The sequence below is a fragment of the Acipenser ruthenus genome, chromosome 29 (genome assembly GCF_902713425.1).
Source record: "Acipenser ruthenus chromosome 29, fAciRut3.2 maternal haplotype, whole genome shotgun sequence".
NCBI lineage: Eukaryota > Metazoa > Chordata > Actinopteri > Acipenseriformes > Acipenseridae > Acipenser > Acipenser ruthenus.
Window position 1 is genome coordinate 11,189,086 of NC_081217.1, and position 16,435 is coordinate 11,205,520.

At 40.1% G+C, this 16,435-nt stretch overlaps 15 non-coding genes across 15 annotated transcripts; 4 read left to right on the top strand and 11 right to left on the bottom strand.

Annotated features, from left to right (window-relative positions):
* Positions 1-835: 835 nt before the first annotated feature.
* On the bottom strand, positions 836-1,050 carry LOC131702307 (small nucleolar RNA U3). The gene has a single exon (XR_009309454.1). It is a non-coding gene; the product is annotated as a small nucleolar RNA U3 (small nucleolar RNA).
* Positions 1,051-2,751: 1,701 nt separating this feature from the next.
* Positions 2,752-2,833, top strand: trnas-aga (transfer RNA serine (anticodon AGA)). Its single transcript has one exon. It is a non-coding gene; the product is annotated as a tRNA-Ser (tRNA).
* A 527-nt stretch (positions 2,834-3,360) lies between these two features.
* trnal-cag (transfer RNA leucine (anticodon CAG)) lies at positions 3,361-3,442 on the bottom strand. Its single transcript has one exon. It is a non-coding gene; the product is annotated as a tRNA-Leu (tRNA).
* Positions 3,443-4,556: 1,114 nt separating this feature from the next.
* LOC131702257 (small nucleolar RNA U3) lies at positions 4,557-4,771 on the bottom strand. Its single transcript, XR_009309411.1, has one exon. It is a non-coding gene; the product is annotated as a small nucleolar RNA U3 (small nucleolar RNA).
* Positions 4,772-6,472: 1,701 nt separating this feature from the next.
* On the top strand, positions 6,473-6,553 carry trnas-aga (transfer RNA serine (anticodon AGA)). Its single transcript has one exon. It is a non-coding gene; the product is annotated as a tRNA-Ser (tRNA).
* Positions 6,554-6,718: 165 nt separating this feature from the next.
* On the bottom strand, positions 6,719-6,792 carry trnai-aau (transfer RNA isoleucine (anticodon AAU)). Its single transcript has one exon. It is a non-coding gene; the product is annotated as a tRNA-Ile (tRNA).
* A 1,482-nt stretch (positions 6,793-8,274) lies between these two features.
* LOC131702308 (small nucleolar RNA U3) lies at positions 8,275-8,489 on the bottom strand. Its single transcript, XR_009309455.1, has one exon. It is a non-coding gene; the product is annotated as a small nucleolar RNA U3 (small nucleolar RNA).
* Positions 8,490-10,190: 1,701 nt separating this feature from the next.
* Positions 10,191-10,272, top strand: trnas-aga (transfer RNA serine (anticodon AGA)). Its single transcript has one exon. It is a non-coding gene; the product is annotated as a tRNA-Ser (tRNA).
* A 165-nt stretch (positions 10,273-10,437) lies between these two features.
* Positions 10,438-10,511, bottom strand: trnai-aau (transfer RNA isoleucine (anticodon AAU)). Its single transcript has one exon. It is a non-coding gene; the product is annotated as a tRNA-Ile (tRNA).
* Positions 10,512-10,799: 288 nt separating this feature from the next.
* On the bottom strand, positions 10,800-10,881 carry trnal-cag (transfer RNA leucine (anticodon CAG)). The gene has a single exon. It is a non-coding gene; the product is annotated as a tRNA-Leu (tRNA).
* Positions 10,882-11,993: 1,112 nt separating this feature from the next.
* LOC131702309 (small nucleolar RNA U3) lies at positions 11,994-12,208 on the bottom strand. Its single transcript, XR_009309456.1, has one exon. It is a non-coding gene; the product is annotated as a small nucleolar RNA U3 (small nucleolar RNA).
* A 1,701-nt stretch (positions 12,209-13,909) lies between these two features.
* Positions 13,910-13,991, top strand: trnas-aga (transfer RNA serine (anticodon AGA)). Its single transcript has one exon. It is a non-coding gene; the product is annotated as a tRNA-Ser (tRNA).
* Positions 13,992-14,156: 165 nt separating this feature from the next.
* trnai-aau (transfer RNA isoleucine (anticodon AAU)) lies at positions 14,157-14,230 on the bottom strand. Its single transcript has one exon. It is a non-coding gene; the product is annotated as a tRNA-Ile (tRNA).
* Positions 14,231-14,518: 288 nt separating this feature from the next.
* Positions 14,519-14,600, bottom strand: trnal-cag (transfer RNA leucine (anticodon CAG)). The gene has a single exon. It is a non-coding gene; the product is annotated as a tRNA-Leu (tRNA).
* Positions 14,601-15,712: 1,112 nt separating this feature from the next.
* LOC131702310 (small nucleolar RNA U3) lies at positions 15,713-15,927 on the bottom strand. Its single transcript, XR_009309457.1, has one exon. It is a non-coding gene; the product is annotated as a small nucleolar RNA U3 (small nucleolar RNA).
* Positions 15,928-16,435: the final 508 nt, after the last annotated feature.

Below are 16,435 nucleotides of genomic sequence, written 5' to 3' on the forward strand. Positions count from 1 at the left end.
AATGTTACAGATATATTTCGTAGACAGAACAGTTGTAACATATTTGAGTACATTTCTAAACAATCTGCTAATAACAGACATAATCTCAAAGCGCTATAATTTATTTTCAGATCTTATGAAAGACAAGTATGGTTGCGCATTATATCACAGAAAACAGGATAATCCTAGCGCTTCATTTAATCCCTCGGGTTGTACCATATGGAGATAGAAGATCCATTTGGATTCACATTGTAATAGTTTTTGATCGAGATTATCACGTCCTCGAGCTTGAAATATTTTTTGTATGCTGCGGTATTTCAGATCTGAAATGGAATGTTTGGCATCTACGAAATGTCTAGCTAGTGGTGAATGGATATCTTTTCTCCTAATTGAACTTTTATGCTTGCTCATCAATGCGCAATCGTCACTGTCTAGTAGTTTTACCAACATATTGCAAATGGCAAGGACAAAAAAACAAATAAATGACATGCGTTGAAGCACAGGTCATCACTTGTAAGACACTGTACTCTTTTTTCGTTGTATGGCTTGTAAAACGCAAACGCATTATCACAGGCGGCACAATTACGACATGGAAAATAATCCAGTAGATTTGTCCAGTACACCTAGATCTCTCGAACATGTCAATGAGTCAGCCCTTAATAAACACTGTCCGTGTTCATTTCTGTGTATATGACATTGTCTATAACCAATATCTGTTATGTAAGCGTATTGGTATGAAACCAATCGCAATTAATGCGATCCGTGTTTTCAGTCAGTTTGATAGTTTTAATCAATCATCGAAAAAGCAGCAGTGCTTTGCAACTGTAGTTCATCTTTCTTACGTTTTGGTAAGACACCCACTCAGAACGTGTCCGCTTCCTCCAGCCCCCTAAGGAACACTGGAGCGGTCATCAATAACAGCGAGCAGTTGGTCAAAAACAACACTCGCTGTCTTCTTCACGCTCAAAAACGAACACTCTCACTCTTCCTCGTGGGTAGCGAGCCCAAACACTTTCAAAACGCATTTCGCTAGCAAATCACTATAGAAATGATCCCTGAAAGTATTGTTTTATGGGCAAGTGGCCGACCGTCTCCCTCCAACTCTGAGTGGCACCGGTAGCTGTGCCGGTGACAAATAAACAGGAGCACTTTCATATAATGCAATTGCTGTAGCCCAGTGAGTTGTTACAATAACATTTCAAACTCATTCCAGACTGCAGGCGGTTAAAAGCTTAATTGGGTTCAATTTTTTGGTATGATTTAAAAAGTACGAGCCAGTTGCCTCATTTGCATTGCCTGCCTTCCTCCTTTGCACTGTGACGTCTATCAAACGTGTGCTTAAAATCTGATGAATACGATTCCCATTTGAACCGTAAATATTTTAATTATACGCATACAGTGTTCTGTTGGGCTCCGAGGGTGTTATCTAATAAAACAACGTAATCGGTGAGCGCGTTCGGCTTAACCAAAACGTTGCTGTTTCAAGCCCACGCAGGGACGAGGCATTCTTTTTGTCAATCGCCTTTCTGTCAAGCCAGTAAACCTGTATATAATAAGAAACATTCAACAGCTCGGAAACACCATAATAGAATCCAATGCGTTTACAAATGTGTTTTGAAACTGTTCATTTTTCACCCAAATGCGGTTCTCAAAAATTGTTTTGCCTACATTTTTCTATTGCTATTATTATTTTTTCCAGAGTAAGACGAAAAAGCAAACATCCATGAAATAGGTAAACACTGCTACAGCGCTTGAACTGTCTCAACAAACGTTCAGCTCTAAAACGTGTACATTGAAAGTCTATTAACATCTTTAACACAATCATGTGTGTTCCAATAGCGGCTATTCCACATGGTGATCAATAAAGTGAATGCTGGCTTTGTTCACATATTAGCAAGACGTTTTCAGGATTCACGCATATTCTGAACAAGCACACTAGAATATGGTAATGAAAGGACAGGAAAATAACAGGTTTATTGGCTTTGGTCTTGTATCGTCACCCTGACTACTGTCAGGTAAGGAAGTGGCATTAATCAAAACGTAATTATGTAAGGTTACCAATGCGCAAATACGAAGCATATTAAAACTTCTTCACAATCTTAAATCTTCCCACATGCATTTCAAACACTTACTGATAAGTACGGCCCTTTCCCAATGTAACTGCTTTGTTTGAACACCAAAGATGGCTTGGATATTTATGAAACCACGATACTATTGTTCCCACTTTCTTTAGAACTACCAAATGTGCGCTTCCCATGTCAGCCCTAGTGGCCTAATGGCTAAGGCCACTGGCCTCCTAAGCCAGGGATAGTGGGTTCGAGTCCCATCTGGGGTGGGGTTTTGTTATAAAATCGAACATAATTGTGTTATGTTTTATTGGCATGTGATATTTTGTAGATCTTGTTATCTGCTAAGTCCGCTCACGCTAGCCACAACGTGCTTGAGTGCTGTGGCAGCAGCCATGAAGCAAGTCAGTTTTTCAGTTGAAATCAAGATCTACTTTGTTTTTTGTGTATGGGTGGTTTGAAAAGATCACTTAAATTGTTACGTATTTTGAAATAAAGATGTATTCATTATTATGAACGTTGACAGAAAGGATATTGTATTTACATTTCCCACGTGTGCTTGCCTTGTATAAATCGATGGAGTTTCAACAAAGGCATTTGACTTCGGTTCATGTTAGCCTATACTGCCATCTGCAGCATTACCGCGGGTGTCTTTTACTTCTTTTGACAATAATATGGATCATTTCACAGTCCAATGTAAGAACATGTAGTCGTGGCCGAGTGGTTAAGGCGATGGACTAGAAATCCATTGGGGTTTCCCCGCGCAGGTTCGAATCCTGCCGACTACGTAAGCTTGCTTTTTAATTGTATGTGTTCATTCCTAATACATGTTTAAAGATGAGGAATCTGAAATATTACTGGTTCTACTTCATATCGCACCGGTTCATTTTGTTAAAGAATGTTCATTTTGGCACCATTCCAAATGCTGTGGTTTCTTTAAAGAAGAAAAGTCATGGCCCGTACGGGGATCGAACCCGCGACCTTTTCGTTATTAGCACCACACTCTAACCAACTGAGCTAACCGGCCACACACATGGATCGCGTTAATAAAACCCGAGAAAAACAAGGCCTGCGGACATTATGATTACCAAGATGTTATGTTAAACTCAACAATAACACATTCAAAGTATTGGAAAGGCATAATTAGAGGTCTCATCTTTATGAGGCAGTTTAGCAGTGTGAAGAAAGTGGCGAGGTGCGGGCTTGCGGTGACTTTCTCTCATTTAAAAAGCTGTGATTTGAATACTAAAAAGAAAAACATGTAAAATTACCAAGCATTCAGTGGACGTTTTAGAAATAAATTAACAAGAACAGTTGTCAGAAGTGGGGTTCGATCCCACGCCTCCATGGAGACTGCGACCTGACCACAGCGCCTTAGACCGCTCGGCCATCCTGACTTAGACCGACGACTTTGCACAACGCTGCAGCACACTGCTGAACCTCCCATGTCTGACGCTGCAGTAAATCACCTGGCGTGTGCGTGTACTTGTTCTTTTTCTGTTTATATTAAGGAGGGCGACAGGTTTTGTCGCATTCTGTATGGAATCACAAGGACACTCCTCTTACTGAAAGAAAATATACTGCAAACAGAGCGATCGCTTAACGGTTTGAATCAAAATCAGAACAGTCTGTTAGCAAATGAACTTCATCAAAAAACCACAAAGGCATTACATAAATGTTACAGATATATTTCGTAGACAGAACAGTTGTAACATATTTGAGTACATTTCTAAACAATCTGCTAATAACAGACATAATCTCAAAGCGCTATAATTTATTTTCAGATCTTATGAAAGACAAGTATGGTTGCGCATTATATCACAGAAAACAGGATAATCCTAGCGCTTCATTTAATCCCTCGGGTTGTACCATATGGAGATAGAAGATCCATTTGGATTCACATTGTAATAGTTTTTGATCGAGATTATCACGTCCTCGAACTTGAAATATTTTTTTGTATGCTGCGGTATTTCAGATCTGAAATGGAATGTTTGGCATCTACGAAATGTCTAGCTAGTGGTGAATGGATATCTTTTCTCCTAATTGAACTTTTATGCTTGCTCATCAATGCGCAATCGTCACTGTCTAGTAGTTTTACCAACATATTGCAAATGGCAAGGATAAAAAAAACAAATAAATGACATGCGTTGAAGCACAGGTCATCACTTGAAAGACACTGTACTCTTTTTTCGTTGTATGGCTTGTAAAACGCAAACGCATTATCACAGGCGGCACAATTACGACATGGAAAAAAATCCAGTAGATTTGTCCAGTACACCTAGATCTCTCGAACATGTCAATGAGTCAGCCCTTAATAAACACTGTCCGTGTTCATTTCTGTGTATATGACATTGTCTATAACCAATATCTGTTATGTAAGCGTATTGGTATGAAACCAATCGCAATTAATGCGATCCGTGTTTTCAGTCAGTTTGATAGTTTTAATCAATCATCGAGAAAGCAGCAGTGCTTTGCAACTGTAGTTCATCTTTCTTACGTTTTGGTAAGATACCCACTCAGAACGTGTCCGCTTCCTCCAGCCCCCTAAGGAACACTGGAGCGGTCATCAATAACAGCGAGCAGTTGGTCAAAAACAACACTCGCTGTCTTCTTCACGCTCAAAAACGAACACTCTCACTCTTCCTCGTGAGTAGCGAGCCCAAACACTTTCAAAACGCATTTCGCTAGCAAATCACTATAGAAATGATCCCTGAAAGTATTGTTTTATGGGCAAGTGGCCGACCGTCTCCCTCCAACTCTGAGTGGCACCGGTAGCTGTGCCGGTGACAAATAAACAGGAGCACTTTCATATAATGCAATTGCTGTAGCCCAGTGAGTTGTTACAATAACATTTCAAACTCATTCCAGACTGCAGGCGGTTAAAAGCTTAATTGGGTTCAATTTTTTGGTATGATTTAAAAAGTACGAGCCAGTTGCCTCATTTGCATTGCCTGCCTTCCTCCTTTGCACTGTGACGTCTATCAAATGTGTGCTTAAAATCTGATGAATACGATTCCCATTTGAACCGTAAATATTTTAATTATACGCATACAGTGTTCTGTTGGGCTCCGAGGGTGTTATCTAATAAAACAACGTAATCGGTGAGCGCGTTCGGCTTAACCAAAACGTTGCTGTTTCAGGCCCACGCAGGGACGAGGCATTCTTTTTGTCAATCGCCTTTCTGTCAAGCCAGTAAACCTGTATATAATAAGAAACATTCAACAGCTCGGAAACACCATAATAGAATCCAATGCGTTTACAAATGTGTTTTGAAACTGTTCATTTTTCACCCAAATGCGGTTCTCAAAAATTGTTTTGCCTACATTTTTCTATTGCTATTATTATTTTTTCCAGAGTAAGACGAAAAAGCAAACATCCATGAAATAGGTAAACACTGCTACAGCGCTTGAACTGTCTCAACAAACGTTCAGCTCTAAAACGTGTACATTGAAAGTCTATTAACATCTTTAACACAATCATGTGTGTTCCAATAGCGGCTATTCCACATGGTGATCAATAAAGTGAATGCTGGCTTTGTTCACATATTAGCAAGACGTTTTCAGGATTCACGCATATTCTGAACAAGCACACTAGAATATGGTAATGAAAGGACAGGAAAATAACAGGTTTATTGGCTTTGGTCTTGTATCGTCACCCTGACTACTGTCAGGTAAGGAAGTGGCATTAATCAAAACGTAATTATGTAAGGTTACCAATGCGCAAATACGAAGCATATTAAAACTTCTTCACAATCTTAAATCTTCCCACATGCATTTCAAACACTTACTGATAAGTACGGCCCTTTCCCAATGTAACTGCTTTGTTTGAACACCAAAGATGGCTTGGATATTTATGAAACCACGATACTATTGTTCCCACTTTCTTTAGAACTACCAAATGTGCGCTTCCCATGTCAGCCCTAGTGGCCTAATGGCTAAGGCCACTGGCCTCCTAAGCCAGGGATAGTGGGTTCGAGTCCCATCTGGGGTGGGGTTTTGTTATAAAATCGAACATAATTGTGTTATGTTTTATTGGCATGTGATATTTTGTAGATCTTGTTATCTGCTAAGTCCGCTCACGCTAGCCACAACGTGCTTGAGTGCTGTGGCAGCAGCCATGAAGCAAGTCAGTTTTTCAGTTGAAATCAAGATCTACTTTGTTTTTTGTGTATGGGTGGTTTGAAAAGATCACTTAAATTGTTACGTATTTTGAAATAAAGATGTATTCATTATTATGAACGTTGACAGAAAGGATATTGTATTTACATTTCCCACGTGTGCTTGCCTTGTATAAATCGATGGAGTTTCAACAAAGGCATTTGACTTCGGTTCATGTTAGCCTATACTGCCATCTGCAGCATTACCGCGGGTGTCTTTTACTTCTTTTGACAATAATATGGATCATTTCACAGGCCAATGTAAGAACATGTAGTCGTGGCCGAGTGGTTAAGGCGATGGACTAGAAATCCATTGGGGTTTCCCCGCGCAGGTTCAATCCTGCCGACTACGTAAGCTTTCTTTTTAATTGTATGTGTTCATTCCTAATACATGTTTAAAGATGAGGAATCTGAAATATTACTGGTTCTACTTCATATCGCACCGGTTCATTTAGTTAAAGAATGTTCATTTTGGCACCATTCCAAATGCTGTGGTTTCTTTAAAGAAGAAAAGTCATGGCCCGTACGGGGATCGAACCCGCGACCTTGGCGTTATTAGCACCACGCTCTAACCAACTGAGCTAACCGGCCACACACATGGAGCGCGTTAATAAAACCCGAGAAAAACAAGGCCTGCGGACATTATGATTACCAAGATGTTATGTTAAACTCAACAATAACACATTCAAAGTATTGGAAAGGCATAATTAGAGGTCTCATCTTTATGAGGCAGTTTAGCAGTGTGAAGAAAGTGGCGAGGTGCGGGCTTGCGGTGACTTTCTCTCATTTAAAAAGCTGTGATTTGAATACTAAAAAGAAAAACATGTAAAATTACCAAGCATTCGGTGGACGTTTTAGAAATAAATTAACAAGAACTGTTGTCAGAAGTGGGGTTCGAGCCCACGCCTCCATGGAGACTGCGAACTGACCACAGCGCCTTAGACCGCTCGGCCATCCTGACTTACACCGACGACTTTGCACAACGCTGCAGCACACTGCTGAACCTCCCATGTCTGACGCTGCAGTAAATCACCTGGCGTGTGCGTGTACTTGTTCTTTTTCTGTTTATATTAAGGAGGGCGACAGGTTTTGTCGCATTTTGTATGGAATCACAAGGACACTCCTCTTACTGAAAGAAAATATACTGCAAACAGAGCGATCGCTTCACGGTTTGAATCAAAATCAGAACAGTCTGTTAGCAAATGAACTTCATCAAAAAACCACAAAGGCATTACATAAATGTTACAGATATATTTCGTAGACAGAACAGTTGTAACATATTTGAGTACATTTCTAAACAATCTGCTAATAACAGACATAATCTCAAAGCGCTATAATTTATTTTCAGATCTTATGAAAGACAAGTATGGTTGCGCATTATATCACAGAAAACAGGATAATCCTAGCGCTTCATTTAATCCCTCGGGTTGTACCATATGGAGATAGAAGATCCATTTGGATTCACATTGTAATAGTTTTTGATCGAGATTATCACGTCCTCGAGCTTGAAATATTTTTTGTATGCTGCGGTATTTCAGATCTGAAATGGAATGTTTGGCATCTACGAAATGTCTAGCTAGTGGTGAATGGATATCTTTTCTCCTAATTGAACTTTTATGCTTGCTCATCAATGCGCAATCGTCACTGTCTAGTAGTTTTACCAACATATTGCAAATGGCAAGGACAAAAAAACAAATAAATGACATGCGTTGAAGCACAGGTCATCACTTGTAAGACACTGTACTCTTTTTTCGTTGTATGGCTTGTAAAACGCAAACGCATTATCACAGGCGGCACAATTACGACATGGAAAATAATCCAGTAGATTTGTCCAGTACACCTAGATCTCTCGAACATGTCAATGAGTCAGCCCTTAATAAACACTGTCCGTGTTCATTTCTGTGTATATGACATTGTCTATAACCAATATCTGTTATGTAAGCGTATTGGTATGAAACCAATCGCAATTAATGCGATCCGTGTTTTCAGTCAGTTTGATAGTTTTAATCAATCATCGAAAAAGCAGCAGTGCTTTGCAACTGTAGTTCATCTTTCTTACGTTTTGGTAAGACACCCACTCAGAACGTGTCCGCTTCCTCCAGCCCCCTAAGGAACACTGGAGCGGTCATCAATAACAGCGAGCAGTTGGTCAAAAACAACACTCGCTGTCTTCTTCACGCTCAAAAACGAACACTCTCACTCTTCCTCGTGGGTAGCGAGCCCAAACACTTTCAAAACGCATTTCGCTAGCAAATCACTATAGAAATGATCCCTGAAAGTATTGTTTTATGGGCAAGTGGCCGACCGTCTCCCTCCAACTCTGAGTGGCACCGGTAGCTGTGCCGGTGACAAATAAACAGGAGCACTTTCATATAATGCAATTGCTGTAGCCCAGTGAGTTGTTACAATAACATTTCAAACTCATTCCAGACTGCAGGCGGTTAAAAGCTTAATTGGGTTCAATTTTTTGGTATGATTTAAAAAGTACGAGCCAGTTGCCTCATTTGCATTGCCTGCCTTCCTCCTTTGCACTGTGACGTCTATCAAATGTGTGCTTAAAATCTGATGAATACGATTCCCATTTGAACCGTAAATATTTTAATTATACGCATACAGTGTTCTGTTGGGCTCCGAGGGTGTTATCTAATAAAACAACGTAATCGGTGAGCGCGTTCGGCTTAACCAAAACGTTGCTGTTTCAAGCCCACGCAGGGACGAGGCATTCTTTTTGTCAATCGCCTTTCTGTCAAGCCAGTAAACCTGTATATAATAAGAAACATTCAACAGCTCGGAAACACCATAATAGAATCCAATGCGTTTACAAATGTGTTTTGAAACTGTTCATTTTTCACCCAAATGCGGTTCTCAAAAATTGTTTTGCCTACATTTTTCTATTGCTATTATTATTTTTTCCAGAGTAAGACGAAAAAGCAAACATCCATGAAATAGGTAAACACTGCTACAGCGTTTGAACTGTCTCAACAAACGTTCAGCTCTAAAACGTGTACATTGAAAGTCTATTAACATCTTTAACACAATCATGTGTGTTCCAATAGCGGCTATTCCACATGGTGATCAATAAAGTGAATGCTGGCTTTGTTCACATATTAGCAAGACGTTTTCAGGATTCACGCATATTCTGAACAAGCACACTAGAATATGGTAATGAAAGGACAGGAAAATAACAGGTTTATTGGCTTTGGTCTTGTATCGTCACCCTGACTACTGTCAGGTAAGGAAGTGGCATTAATCAAAACGTAATTATGTAAGGTTACCAATGCGCAAATACGAAGCATATTAAAACTTCTTCACAATCTTAAATCTTCCCACATGCATTTCAAACACTTACTGATAAGTACGGCCCTTTCCCAATGTAACTGCTTTGTTTGAACACCAAAGATGGCTTGGATATTTATGAAACCACGATACTATTGTTCCCACTTTCTTTAGAACTACCAAATGTGCGCTTCCCATGTCAGCCCTAGTGGCCTAATGGCTAAGGCCACTGGCCTCCTAAGCCAGGGATAGTGGGTTCGAGTCCCATCTGGGGTGGGGTTTTGTTATAAAATCGAACATAATTGTGTTATGTTTTATTGGCATGTGATATTTTGTAGATCTTGTTATCTGCTAAGTCCGCTCACGCTAGCCACAACGTGCTTGAGTGCTGTGGCAGCAGCCATGAAGCAAGTCAGTTTTTCAGTTGAAATCAAGATCTACTTTGTTTTTTGTGTATGGGTGGTTTGAAAAGATCACTTAAATTGTTACGTATTTTGAAATAAAGATGTATTCATTATTATGAACGTTGACAGAAAGGATATTGTATTTACATTTCCCACGTGTGCTTGCCTTGTATAAATCGATGGAGTTTCAACAAAGGCATTTGACTTCGGTTCATGTTAGCCTATACTGCCATCTGCAGCATTACCGCGGGTGTCTTTTACTTCTTTTGACAATAATATGGATCATTTCACAGTCCAATGTAAGAACATGTAGTCGTGGCCGAGTGGTTAAGGCGATGGACTAGAAATCCATTGGGGTTTCCCCGCGCAGGTTCGAATCCTGCCGACTACGTAAGCTTTCTTTTTAATTGTATGTGTTCATTCCTAATACATGTTTAAAGATGAGGAATTTGAAATATTACTGGTTCTACTTCATATCGCACCGGTTCATTTTGTTAAAGAATGTTCATTTTGGCACCATTCCAAATGCTGTGGTTTCTTTAAAGAAGAAAAGTCATGGCCCGTACGGGGATCGAACCCGCGACCTTGGCGTTATTAGCACCACGCTCTAACCAACTGAGCTAACCGGCCACACACATGGAGCGCGTTAATAAAACCCGAGAAAAACAAGGCCTGTGGACATTATGATTACCAAGATGTTATGTTAAACTCAACAATAACACATTCAAAGTATTGGAAAGGCATAATTAGAGGTCTCATCTTTATGAGGCAGTTTAGCAGTGTGAAGAAAGTGGCGAGGTGCGGGCTTGCGGTGACTTTCTCTCATTTAAAAAGCTGTGATTTGAATACTAAAAAGAAAAACATGTAAAATTACCAAGCATTCGGTGGACGTTTTAGAAATAAATTAACAAGAACTGTTGTCAGAAGTGGGGTTCGAGCCCACGCCTCCATGGAGACTGCGACCTGACCACAGCGCCTTAGACCGCTCGGCCATCCTGACTTACACCGACGACTTTGCACAACGCTGCAGCACACTGCTGAACCTCCCATGTCTGACGCTGCAGTAAATCACCTGGCGTGTGCGTGTACTTGTTCTTTTTCTGTTTATATTAAGGAGGGCGACAGGTTTTGTCGCATTTTGTATGGAATCACAAGGACACTCCTCTTACTGAAAGAAAATATACTGCAAACAGAGCGATCGCTTCACGGTTTGAATCAAAATCAGAACAGTCTGTTAGCAAATGAACTTCATCAAAAAACCACAAAGGCATTACATAAATGTTACAGATATATTTCGTAGACAGAACAGTTGTAACATATTTGAGTACATTTCTAAACAATCTGCTAATAACAGACATAATCTCAAAGCGCTATAATTTATTTTCAGATCTTATGAAAGACAAGTATGGTTGCGCATTATATCACAGAAAACAGGATAATCCTAGCGCTTCATTTAATCCCTCGGGTTGTACCATATGGAGATAGAAGATCCATTTGGATTCACATTGTAATAGTTTTTGATCGAGATTATCACGTCCTCGAGCTTGAAATATTTTTTGTATGCTGCGGTATTTCAGATCTGAAATGGAATGTTTGGCATCTACGAAATGTCTAGCTAGTGGTGAATGGATATCTTTTCTCCTAATTGAACTTTTATGCTTGCTCATCAATGCGCAATCGTCACTGTCTAGTAGTTTTACCAACATATTGCAAATGGCAAGGACAAAAAAACAAATAAATGACATGCGTTGAAGCACAGGTCATCACTTGTAAGACACTGTACTCTTTTTTCGTTGTATGGCTTGTAAAACGCAAACGCATTATCACAGGCGGCACAATTACGACATGGAAAATAATCCAGTAGATTTGTCCAGTACACCTAGATCTCTCGAACATGTCAATGAGTCAGCCCTTAATAAACACTGTCCGTGTTCATTTCTGTGTATATGACATTGTCTATAACCAATATCTGTTATGTAAGCGTATTGGTATGAAACCAATCGCAATTAATGCGATCCGTGTTTTCAGTCAGTTTGATAGTTTTAATCAATCATCGAAAAAGCAGCAGTGCTTTGCAACTGTAGTTCATCTTTCTTACGTTTTGGTAAGACACCCACTCAGAACGTGTCCGCTTCCTCCAGCCCCCTAAGGAACACTGGAGCGGTCATCAATAACAGCGAGCAGTTGGTCAAAAACAACACTCGCTGTCTTCTTCACGCTCAAAAACGAACACTCTCACTCTTCCTCGTGGGTAGCGAGCCCAAACACTTTCAAAACGCATTTCGCTAGCAAATCACTATAGAAATGATCCCTGAAAGTATTGTTTTATGGGCAAGTGGCCGACCGTCTCCCTCCAACTCTGAGTGGCACCGGTAGCTGTGCCGGTGACAAATAAACAGGAGCACTTTCATATAATGCAATTGCTGTAGCCCAGTGAGTTGTTACAATAACATTTCAAACTCATTCCAGACTGCAGGCGGTTAAAAGCTTAATTGGGTTCAATTTTTTGGTATGATTTAAAAAGTACGAGCCAGTTGCCTCATTTGCATTGCCTGCCTTCCTCCTTTGCACTGTGACGTCTATCAAATGTGTGCTTAAAATCTGATGAATACGATTCCCATTTGAACCGTAAATATTTTAATTATACGCATACAGTGTTCTGTTGGGCTCCGAGGGTGTTATCTAATAAAACAACGTAATCGGTGAGCGCGTTCGGCTTAACCAAAACGTTGCTGTTTCAAGCCCACGCAGGGACGAGGCATTCTTTTTGTCAATCGCCTTTCTGTCAAGCCAGTAAACCTGTATATAATAAGAAACATTCAACAGCTCGGAAACACCATAATAGAATCCAATGCGTTTACAAATGTGTTTTGAAACTGTTCATTTTTCACCCAAATGCGGTTCTCAAAAATTGTTTTGCCTACATTTTTCTATTGCTATTATTATTTTTTCCAGAGTAAGACGAAAAAGCAAACATCCATGAAATAGGTAAACACTGCTACAGCGTTTGAACTGTCTCAACAAACGTTCAGCTCTAAAACGTGTACATTGAAAGTCTATTAACATCTTTAACACAATCATGTGTGTTCCAATAGCGGCTATTCCACATGGTGATCAATAAAGTGAATGCTGGCTTTGTTCACATATTAGCAAGACGTTTTCAGGATTCACGCATATTCTGAACAAGCACACTAGAATATGGTAATGAAAGGACAGGAAAATAACAGGTTTATTGGCTTTGGTCTTGTATCGTCACCCTGACTACTGTCAGGTAAGGAAGTGGCATTAATCAAAACGTAATTATGTAAGGTTACCAATGCGCAAATACGAAGCATATTAAAACTTCTTCACAATCTTAAATCTTCCCACATGCATTTCAAACACTTACTGATAAGTACGGCCCTTTCCCAATGTAACTGCTTTGTTTGAACACCAAAGATGGCTTGGATATTTATGAAACCACGATACTATTGTTCCCACTTTCTTTAGAACTACCAAATGTGCGCTTCCCATGTCAGCCCTAGTGGCCTAATGGCTAAGGCCACTGGCCTCCTAAGCCAGGGATAGTGGGTTCGAGTCCCATCTGGGGTGGGGTTTTGTTATAAAATCGAACATAATTGTGTTATGTTTTATTGGCATGTGATATTTTGTAGATCTTGTTATCTGCTAAGTCCGCTCACGCTAGCCACAACGTGCTTGAGTGCTGTGGCAGCAGCCATGAAGCAAGTCAGTTTTTCAGTTGAAATCAAGATCTACTTTGTTTTTTGTGTATGGGTGGTTTGAAAAGATCACTTAAATTGTTACGTATTTTGAAATAAAGATGTATTCATTATTATGAACGTTGACAGAAAGGATATTGTATTTACATTTCCCACGTGTGCTTGCCTTGTATAAATCGATGGAGTTTCAACAAAGGCATTTGACTTCGGTTCATGTTAGCCTATACTGCCATCTGCAGCATTACCGCGGGTGTCTTTTACTTCTTTTGACAATAATATGTATCATTTCACAGTCCAATGTAAGAACATGTAGTCGTGGCCGAGTGGTTAAGGCGATGGACTAGAAATCCATTGGGGTTTCCCCGCGCAGGTTCGAATCCTGCCGACTACGTAAGCTTTCTTTTTAATTGTATGTGTTCATTCCTAATACATGTTTAAAGATGAGGAATCTGAAATATTACTGGTTCTACTTCATATCGCACCGGTTCATTTAGTTAAAGAATGTTCATTTTGGCACCATTCCAAATGCTGTGGTTTCTTTAAAGAAGAAAAGTCATGGCCCGTACGGGGATCGAACCCGCGACCTTGGCGTTATTAGCACCACGCTCTAACCAACTGAGCTAACCGGCCACACACATGGAGCGCGTTAATAAAACCCGAGAAAAACAAGGCCTGCGGACATTATGATTACCAAGATGTTATGTTAAACTCAACAATAACACATTCAAAGTATTGGAAAGGCATAATTAGAGGTCTCATCTTTATGAGGCAGTTTAGCAGTGTGAAGAAAGTGGCGAGGTGCGGGCTTGCGGTGACTTTCTCTCATTTAAAAAGCTGTGATTTGAATACTAAAAAGAAAAACATGTAAAATTACCAAGCATTCGGTGGACGTTTTAGAAATAAATTAACAAGAACTGTTGTCAGAAGTGGGGTTCGAGCCCACGCCTCCATGGAGACTGCGACCTGACCACAGCGCCTTAGACCGCTCGGCCATCCTGACTTACACCGACGACTTTGCACAACGCTGCAGCACACTGCTGAACCTCCCATGTCTGACGCTGCAGTAAATCACCTGGCGTGTGCGTGTACTTGTTCTTTTTCTGTTTATATTAAGGAGGGCGACAGGTTTTGTCGCATTTTGTATGGAATCACAAGGACACTCCTCTTACTGAAAGAAAATATACTGCAAACAGAGCGATCGCTTCACGGTTTGAATCAAAATCAGAACAGTCTGTTAGCAAATGAACTTCATCAAAAAACCACAAAGGCATTACATAAATGTTACAGATATATTTCGTAGACAGAACAGTTGTAACATATTTGAGTACATTTCTAAACAATCTGCTAATAACAGACATAATCTCAAAGCGCTATAATTTATTTTCAGATCTTATGAAAGACAAGTATGGTTGCGCATTATATCACAGAAAACAGGATAATCCTAGCGCTTCATTTAATCCCTCGGGTTGTACCATATGGAGATAGAAGATCCATTTGGATTCACATTGTAATAGTTTTTGATCGAGATTATCACGTCCTCGAGCTTGAAATATTTTTTGTATGCTGCGGTATTTCAGATCTGAAATGGAATGTTTGGCATCTACGAAATGTCTAGCTAGTGGTGAATGGATATCTTTTCTCCTAATTGAACTTTTATGCTTGCTCATCAATGCGCAATCGTCACTGTCTAGTAGTTTTACCAACATATTGCAAATGGCAAGGACAAAAAAACAAATAAATGACATGCGTTGAAGCACAGGTCATCACTTGTAAGACACTGTACTCTTTTTTCGTTGTATGGCTTGTAAAACGCAAACGCATTATCACAGGCGGCACAATTACGACATGGAAAATAATCCAGTAGATTTGTCCAGTACACCTAGATCTCTCGAACATGTCAATGAATCAGCCCTTAATAAACACTGTCCGTGTTCATTTCTGTGTATATGACATTGTCTATAACCAATATCTGTTATGTAAGCGTATTGGTATGAAACCAATCGCAATTAATGCGATCCGTGTTTTCAGTCAGTTTGATAGTTTTAATCAATCATCGAAAAAGCAGCAGTGCTTTGCAACTGTAGTTCATCTTTCTTACGTTTTGGTAAGACACCCACTCAGAACGTGTCCGCTTCCTCCAGCCCCCTAAGGAACACTGGAGCGGTCATCAATAACAGCGAGCAGTTGGTCAAAAACAACACTCGCTGTCTTCTTCACGCTCAAAAACGAACACTCTCACTCTTCCTCGTGGGTAGCGAGCCCAAACACTTTCAAAACGCATTTCGCTAGCAAATCACTATAGAAATGATCCCTGAAAGTATTGTTTTATGGGCAAGTGGCCGACCGTCTCCCTCCAACTCTGAGTGGCACCGGTAGCTGTGCCGGTGACAAATAAACAGGAGCACTTTCATATAATGCAATTGCTGTAGCCCAGTGAGTTGTTACAATAACATTTCAAACTCATTCCAGACTGCAGGCGGTTAAAAGCTTAATTGGGTTCAATTTTTTGGTATGATTTAAAAAGTACGAGCCAGTTGCCTCATTTGCATTGCCTGCCTTCCTCCTTTGCACTGTGACGTCTATCAAACGTGTGCTTAAAATCTGATGAATACGATTCCCATTTGAACCGTAAATATTTTAATTATACGCATACAGTGTTCTGTTGGGCTCCGAGGGTGTTATCTAATAAAACAACGTAATCGGTGAGCGCGTTCGGCTTAACCAAAACGTTGCTGTTTCAAGCCCACGCAGGGACGAGGCATTCTTTTTGTCAATCGCCTTTCTGTCAAGCCAGTAAACCTGTATATAATAAGAAACATTCAACAGCTCGGAAAC